This window comes from Pteropus medius, unplaced genomic scaffold, assembly GCF_902729225.1.
Source record: "Pteropus medius unplaced genomic scaffold, Ma_sr-lr_union100, whole genome shotgun sequence".
Lineage (NCBI taxonomy): Eukaryota > Metazoa > Chordata > Mammalia > Chiroptera > Pteropodidae > Pteropus > Pteropus medius.
Window position 1 is genome coordinate 1,940,496 of NW_024350926.1, and position 7,542 is coordinate 1,948,037.

General features: G+C 36.6%; 1 pseudogene; it reads right to left on the bottom strand.

Annotated features, from left to right (window-relative positions):
• Positions 1-461: 461 nt before the first annotated feature.
• Positions 462-1,693, bottom strand: LOC120585453 (60S ribosomal protein L4-like; annotated as a pseudogene).
• Positions 1,694-7,542: the final 5,849 nt, after the last annotated feature.

Genomic DNA, 7,542 nt, shown 5'->3' on the forward strand with positions numbered 1-7,542 from the left:
ATTACCCAGGTACCCTTTCAGGGAAATGCTAGTTCCAGGAGACTGCGCAAACACGCTTAACAGGTTTCTTGAGTAATCATTATCAGGCCCAGTTTAACCTATAGTAACTACATAATATTTTCAAAATTTCTGGACCAGGGAAGCTATAAACCCAAATCTCTCTTCAAATAGTTTTTCACAATGTGTGGTAGCTGTCATGTACATTTCCTGCCTGGTCTTTTTGTGTACTGGAGGTACTATTCCTGACCCAGATGTTCTCATAGATTCAAGATCTCCTGGAGTTACATTTTTTTTATCTACCATATCAAAAAGAAAAAGCCACTTAGTTCGGTATGCTATAGAGAATCTGGTATTAGAGAACTTTTTTGTTTGTTTGTTTCTCACTGTCTCTTTGATCAGGTTTTTATTCAAAATTAGCTGTCCAAAGCGATTTGAACTTTACAGAATAAACTAATTTCAGTTTATGCCGCAGGTTTCTTTTCCACAGGCTTCTTCTCAGCTGCTGGTTTCTTGGTAGCTGCAGCCTTTTTTTCCCACCCAGGCTTCTTTCCTTTCTTCCCCACCACAGGCTTCCTGCCTGGAATCCCCTTCTCCTCTGATTTGGATTCTAGCGCTGCTGCTACTTTATCCACCAGTAGCTCATGATTCTTGGCCTGGCAAAGAATGGTGTTCCAGTGCATGGCCTTTGCATGTGGGTTTAGCTTCAAAATTTCTCCGGTTTTTCAGCGGATTCTTCTTTAGGACTCTGCGATGAATCTTCTTGCGTGGTGCTTGGAGGGCTCTTTGGATCTCTGGGCTTTTCAAGATTCTGCTAAGGTCTGTATTGAGCATCTTATGCCTGGGAAGATTCCTTTTGAGAGAGGCAGCTTTATGCCAAGTACCATATGGATGATCTAACTTGCAGAAAGCACTTTTAGTCCAAATGCAGAAATGGCCCACATGCCCCCTAGGGGCAAGTTTCAAAATGTTCAGTTTGCTTACATTATGCAGAGTAATTCCAGGAATGTTTCTGAAGGCTTTGATGATGCCATTGTCCTCATTATACATGATGCAAGGTCCCCTGCACTGAATATGACTACAGTTTCTCATTTTGCCCTTGCCAGCTCTTATTCGCTGAGAGGCAGAGACCTTTTTGATATCATTCCAGGCCTTAAGTTTCCTAAGAAGCAAAACAACCTCCATCTTCTTATAGCCTTCAACTTTATCTTCGACTACCAACGGAAGTTCAGGAACTTCCTCAATGTGATGACCTCTAGACATGACCAGCGCTGGTAAGGCCAAGGCAGCCAGGGCAGAGCAGATGACGTATCACTTCTGTGTTGTGTTCACTCTGCGGTACCAATGGCACCAGATTTTGGTTGGTGCAAACATGTGGCCACTACGGCACATTGCCAAAAGCGCCCTGGCCAGAACGATGAGTCCCACTGCCTCAAACCCTGGGAATTAGAGCCACAGCTTTGCCAGTACCCCACAACCTGACACTGGTTTGATGACCTGCTAATTCACTGACAGCATACGGCTGTCTATTGCTTTTGCGCAAGTTGATGTGAACAACGTTCATAATATCTGGCTGAACGGGAGCCTTGAACACAGCGGGCAAAGCAACATTTATGGCAAATGATTTCCCCTTTTTGGAATACACTGATCTTAGTAGACAAGCACACACCATGGCTAGGAGAGGAGAAGGCCACGCTCCTCTCTTAGAGAATCTTTAAAAGCACTTACGCCATTTTAAAATCATAAAACCCCAATTTGGATATCTCTAGGTTTTATTTTCCAAAATTTTACGTATTTCTGATTTCAGTTCTGTTAAACAAAAGGTTTACATTTTAAATTATAGTTGTCACTTTCATTCATCTCAATTCTAAAGTGATGTCATGTTATACTTTTATAATTTTGTTATATAAAACATTAATAAGTTTGATTGGTAGGTTACACCCAAATTCAGCAACACTGCCCGAGGACCAAGAGTCCAGAACAGAAATTAGAGATAAGGACCAAGATTATGTTGTTATGAGGGAGCCCAAGTCTGAAGTTGCTGGTCTGAACTGGGCTCAGAATTGACATTTGTAACCCAAAAAGGATAGAACCCAGCAGGGGGTAGGAAAAATGATACAATCAGAAAGTGCCAACTCTGATGGTTCTGGCACCATTCTAAGCATCCATTCTAGCCTGGACTCTGGTAGTGGTAGGAGGAGAGCACAGTGGATGCCCCAGTCCAAAGACAGTAAGTAGTCAGAGGACAGAGTTTCCTGGGGAAGTCACTCTGCCTCGCTGAACATAAACCAGAAGGGGAAGCAGCATCAAATAAAGAACACTGACTTTTTCTAATGAAACTCATGAGCTCATGACTCTTGCAGACAGCAAGTTTCTAAGTTATATCATTTTTCATTTCCCACTGGTTACTACTAAACAGATCAGAAAGGACTTCATTAATATTGAGATACCCCTTCAAACTTTTACCTTCCACTTTATTTAGATCACATTTCATTCAGATCTTGTTTCCTCCTGGGATACACTAGATCTTATTTCCAAAATTTTGAGCTAGATGATTTCCCCGCTTTTTCTACACATGGGAGGAAACACATGGCCATGAAGAGTATTGGGATCAGTATTAGTGTATGATGGGAAGAAATCAAATACCTATGCTGGGGGTACATTACAATGTCTGGGAAGTTCTACCACACTTTTTATATACCTTCCCATGATGACATTTTTGTCTCTTCAGTTATATTAACAGTCCCTGCAACACAGGCATCCTGTGGTCTTTCTATAGCACTTGGAGTTCTGTTGTATTAGGCATTTACCAAAAATTTGTTGACTCATGATCTATGCAAACTAGAAAAGGGAAAAAATTATGATATCCTATCATGTGTCCACTTTCAAGGCTGCAAATATTATGAGATGTCACAGAGGCTTAGTAGAAAAGCTGCAATGTGCAGTTTTTATATATGACTAATTTGGGAGCTGTAAACAAGGAGAAAAATATAATGTAACAAATGTTCTCAATTATTTGCTTAGAAGAAATTATGATTTGTAATGTATTGATAGAGTCTGCTAAATCAACTGTTATTAAATATATTATCAAAGGAATAAATCCTTTTGTTGCATATTGTAAAAAAACAGCTTTAAACCAGATTCTAAGAGGAAAGAGAAGAGAAATGATATTTGGTAAAATATTCTTTGTAAAACAGCATTTGTCGTTTCCTCTTTATTTTATAGCTGTTAAAGGACAATGAAAAAAAATAAAAACTAAGAGTCTCTAATTATTTCAAACTATATATATTTATATAAAATTATGAAACACTGTCTTATTTAGCAATTCTTTTTACAACAGCTATATGAGATAATTCACAGAATTGCCTCAAAAGGATCTGTAACTGCTCTAGTAAAAACTTGGAAAATAACTGAATTCCTCCACAGGAACATTTCCAATAATTAGCCTATTATGATGAACTAGGATGCTAATTAGACTTACTAGGGCAAACATTTCATGATATATACAATAATCAAATAATTATGTTGCATATCTGAAACTAAAAGAAAACTCAAGCTAATAAAATGCAAGAGCAGAGAAAAATAGGTATAGAAAAGACTAGGTAAATAGAAAGTATAAATTAAGATAGAAATAAATATATCTAGTAAAGTTCACCTCATAGATAAGGAACTGACTCATAGAGAGGTGAAATGACCCACCAGAGCCACACACAACTAGAGTGGCAGAGATGGAGCCAGAACCCATCTCCTGACTGCTCTTCTAGGGTTCTTTGCAAAGTGTGTTTAAATAATTTATGTCTGACTCACAGAACTCTAAAATTGAGAAATCATGTTAGCCCATTTTTCAGATGGCGGGGATGATCCTTTGGGGAATTTGGCCCTAGGTAATCAGGCCAGAAATCACTAAGACTCATTCTCAGAATGATAATTACTAAACATACCAGCAATGTTATTATATTTTATTCTACTTTACCTTCCTTACATTGAAATTCTCTCACTAGCTTTCTCTGATGCAACACTGAACTAAAAAACACAAAATTGTCCCAATTTAAATCTTTCTTGAAAACTTTTCTATAACTGTAATGATCAAAATTATTATTAGTTGTACATCAGGAAAGACACAGATAAGCCGATCTGCAATCGTTCATTCCCAAAACTGAGAATATAACATATTTATAATAAATATAAATATTTTATAAATATTTATATTTATTATATTTTATAAATATTTATATTTATTTTATTTTATAAATATTTATATTTATTAAATATTTTATATCTTATCTTCTTCTCTACAAGACTTTTTTCCAGAACAACTAACAAATATTAAAATGAACTAAGCCTTGCTCATTCTCTACTGTACTTTCCATTTCTCAAAGTAGTTTAATGGTAAGGAAAGAAAAAAAAAACCATCATGAATAACCTACAAAAAACAATCATCATCCTCCATGGTATTAAAAACTGATTAGCACTTGTGTAGTCAGTCTCCTTGTGCACACAGAGAGCGATTTGTATGTGGAATTATACAACCAGTCCAGGAAATAAGATAAATAAATGACTCAGGAAGAGGGGCAGGTTTGCAAAATGGAATGGATATATTAGTCAAAAACTTTAATCAGCAACCAGGAAAGGAAGCACTATATAAGAAAATAATATTGAAGCACTTGAAGAGTATAGATTTTTATCAAAAGGATCACAGAGATGAATCATAAAGGCCGCCTAGTCAAAATTCTTCAAAACTCTGAGACCTAAACTGTATCTCCTTTGAAATCCACAGAGTTTCCAGAAAAGAGAACCCAAGGGGCCCACCATAAGAAGTCAGCTTCCCCAACTGAAAATTCACACCATCTTGGATAATGAAGCAAATGAAATAAATACTGGAAAATACCAGGGACATTATTTATACATTTTAAATAATAAGACATATTTAGTTCTTGTGGGAAAGTACACATGCCACAAGCAGCTAGATCTTGTGCATTATCAAGTGGTCAGGGAGCTAGGTAAGACTGCAGTGCACTCTTGGATGCTAACAAGGATACAAAGACATTCCTTCTTTGCACTAAGAGGTTCTTTCCTTTGGCAAGCAAAAGCACCTAGAAAAAGAAAAGTGTTGGCTACAGAATTTATCATCTATGTAGTTATATTTTTAGTATTTCTATTCATATTTTTCATAGATGTGTTCTAAAAACTAATGGGTTAATAATGCTTAGAAACAATTCTCAGTTAAGACATACCAATAACTTCCTGTGTATTATTGATATTGCTGATGTGGGGAATTTAAAAGAAAAACTGGATTAATATATGCTCACACACGGTCTATGGTTACAAAGACAAATTGAAGCCTGTGTGACAATGAAGTTGCTTTCCTGAGGGAAAAGGTACTCAGGACTCAGTTGCCTAATCCAGAGTAAATCACCATAAAGTTATTTATAAAAATAAATAACTTATTAAGAGAAACCCAAAAAGATTTCTGACATTGCAATTTTACTTTCACAAATTAAAATAGAAAAAGATAATTTAATAAATATATCTATATTTTTTGTTATTAGAGTGAGTGCAAATATCTCTAAAATTCTGGAACTTCAGTTTTCCATTTTACATCAATCTTTCATTCTGATATTGAACTCCTTATAGAAGTAAAATCTAAAGCCAACACCAATCTCATTCCTTTGGGATTTGGTGATAAAGTCTTATGAATAAAAACCATCAGCCAGTGGTGCTTATTTGTCTTACAAGTGATGATAAGATTTTGGCAAATAAAGAAAACTGCATTTGCCAATTTTTAAAAAACAGAAACCATTGTGTATTTTATAGAGAGCAAAACAACTAAGACAATTCCAAAATGCTACCATCATTTTTACTACCCTAAAATCCAAAGTACTTTCTACACAGATGTACAATGTTTGATAGTTATGTTTTATCTGCTTCTGCACTAACTACACAAAAACCTCACTGCTATACCTTCTTTGTTCTCTTTTAAAACAAAATAATTGATTTTTGTACAGGTTTCTGACTAAAACTGAAGCATGTGAATACACAGCTTTTGTCTATAATTAAGAAATTTTCAAAATTAAATTTTCTTTTCCAGTACTTCCAATTTAAAATTATAAATCAGTAAAAATGAACTATGTGAATAATGTGTTGTAAGGGCTCTTTTCTGCTCATTATCGAATTACTGGCACATTGAATTTCCTAGACAAAAATACTCAAAATAACTATGCTGAAAAATATGGTTGAATATTCCAATAATTTCTACTACCAAAAAAAAGGGGCAACTAGAAAATATTTAAAGTAAATCTAAGTTAATGCAGTACCAAAAGAACAAAGAAATTGCTTACAAAAATGTTCTACTGACCATAGTTACAAAAAAGTTATTAACTTCTTGTTTCTGGTTTTAGGGAGGAAGGGGAGGAATCTCCCTATGGGTTCACTTTTGTTAATAAAAAACTTCACAATAGTTGCTACAAAAATATAATTATTGCTTCTTCTTTCCTGTACCTCATTTTTGCCTTTTTTGAGGAATGTTCTTAAGGTTGTAGAAAGATAGCTAAGATGAAAAATAGGAATGGGAAAGAAATATTTGAAAAACAAACATAAGGAGCACTATCATGCCATGTGAGCAAAAAGAATTGTTTGGGGCCAGATCACAAACATCCAAGACCAAGAACAATCACATTTAGTTAGGTAGAAAAGGGAGTTTTTGACAAAAGTGACTTGTCCAGATCCATGCAAGGTAAATCTTTAGGACTGGCCTGTAGAGAAACCCGAGGCAAAAAAACTGTTAAAATGCTCCTGGGCTAGCAACCTGGATGTCAGTTGAGGTCCTGGCAGGAAACAGGTAGCAGCCCAGCTGGGTAATTTAAGAAAGATCAACAAAGGGAATATTTCCAAGATATGGGCATAATTTAAGGAAACTCAAAAAGAAGAGTGCTGCAATGGCAAGAGCCATGACCACTCCAAGCCTGAAGGAACCAGGGGAATAGTTAGAGGAGCTGGGAGAGGGTGGCTGCAGGGAGAGAGCTGCCCAACTGGAGCTGTGGCCTTTTAGAGGAACCAGCCAAACCCCACAACCTGCAGAGGGCTGGGGGCATACATGCCCTCACCTCACTCTCTTCACACCCTCAGATCTTCTGTCACTGCCTCTTGCTGGCTGCTCCCAGCTAGAAGCCAGGGGCAGAGAGCAGAGTGGAGTGAGGGAGGATCTAGAGAAGCAAGGAGTAAGGTTATGGTAGCAGGAATGGAAAGGGGACAGTTTGGAGACAGATTTAACAGGACTTCCTACCTGAGTGGATTTGGAGTGGAAAGATAAAAGTCAAGGATGACATCATAGTTTCAAGCCTGAATTACTAGATTAGAATGACAATAACATTAACTGAGCCATTTTTTTTACTAATCATTGTATTTCCAATGCCCAGCAGAGTACTTTGGGCATGAAAGACCTTCTACAAACATTTCTCTGGGGAGGAGGGAGGCATGGATGGATGTTATGTGACCTTAAACATATTGCATTTAGAGTATGGTGGAAAAGCCCAGCAGGTAATTGGA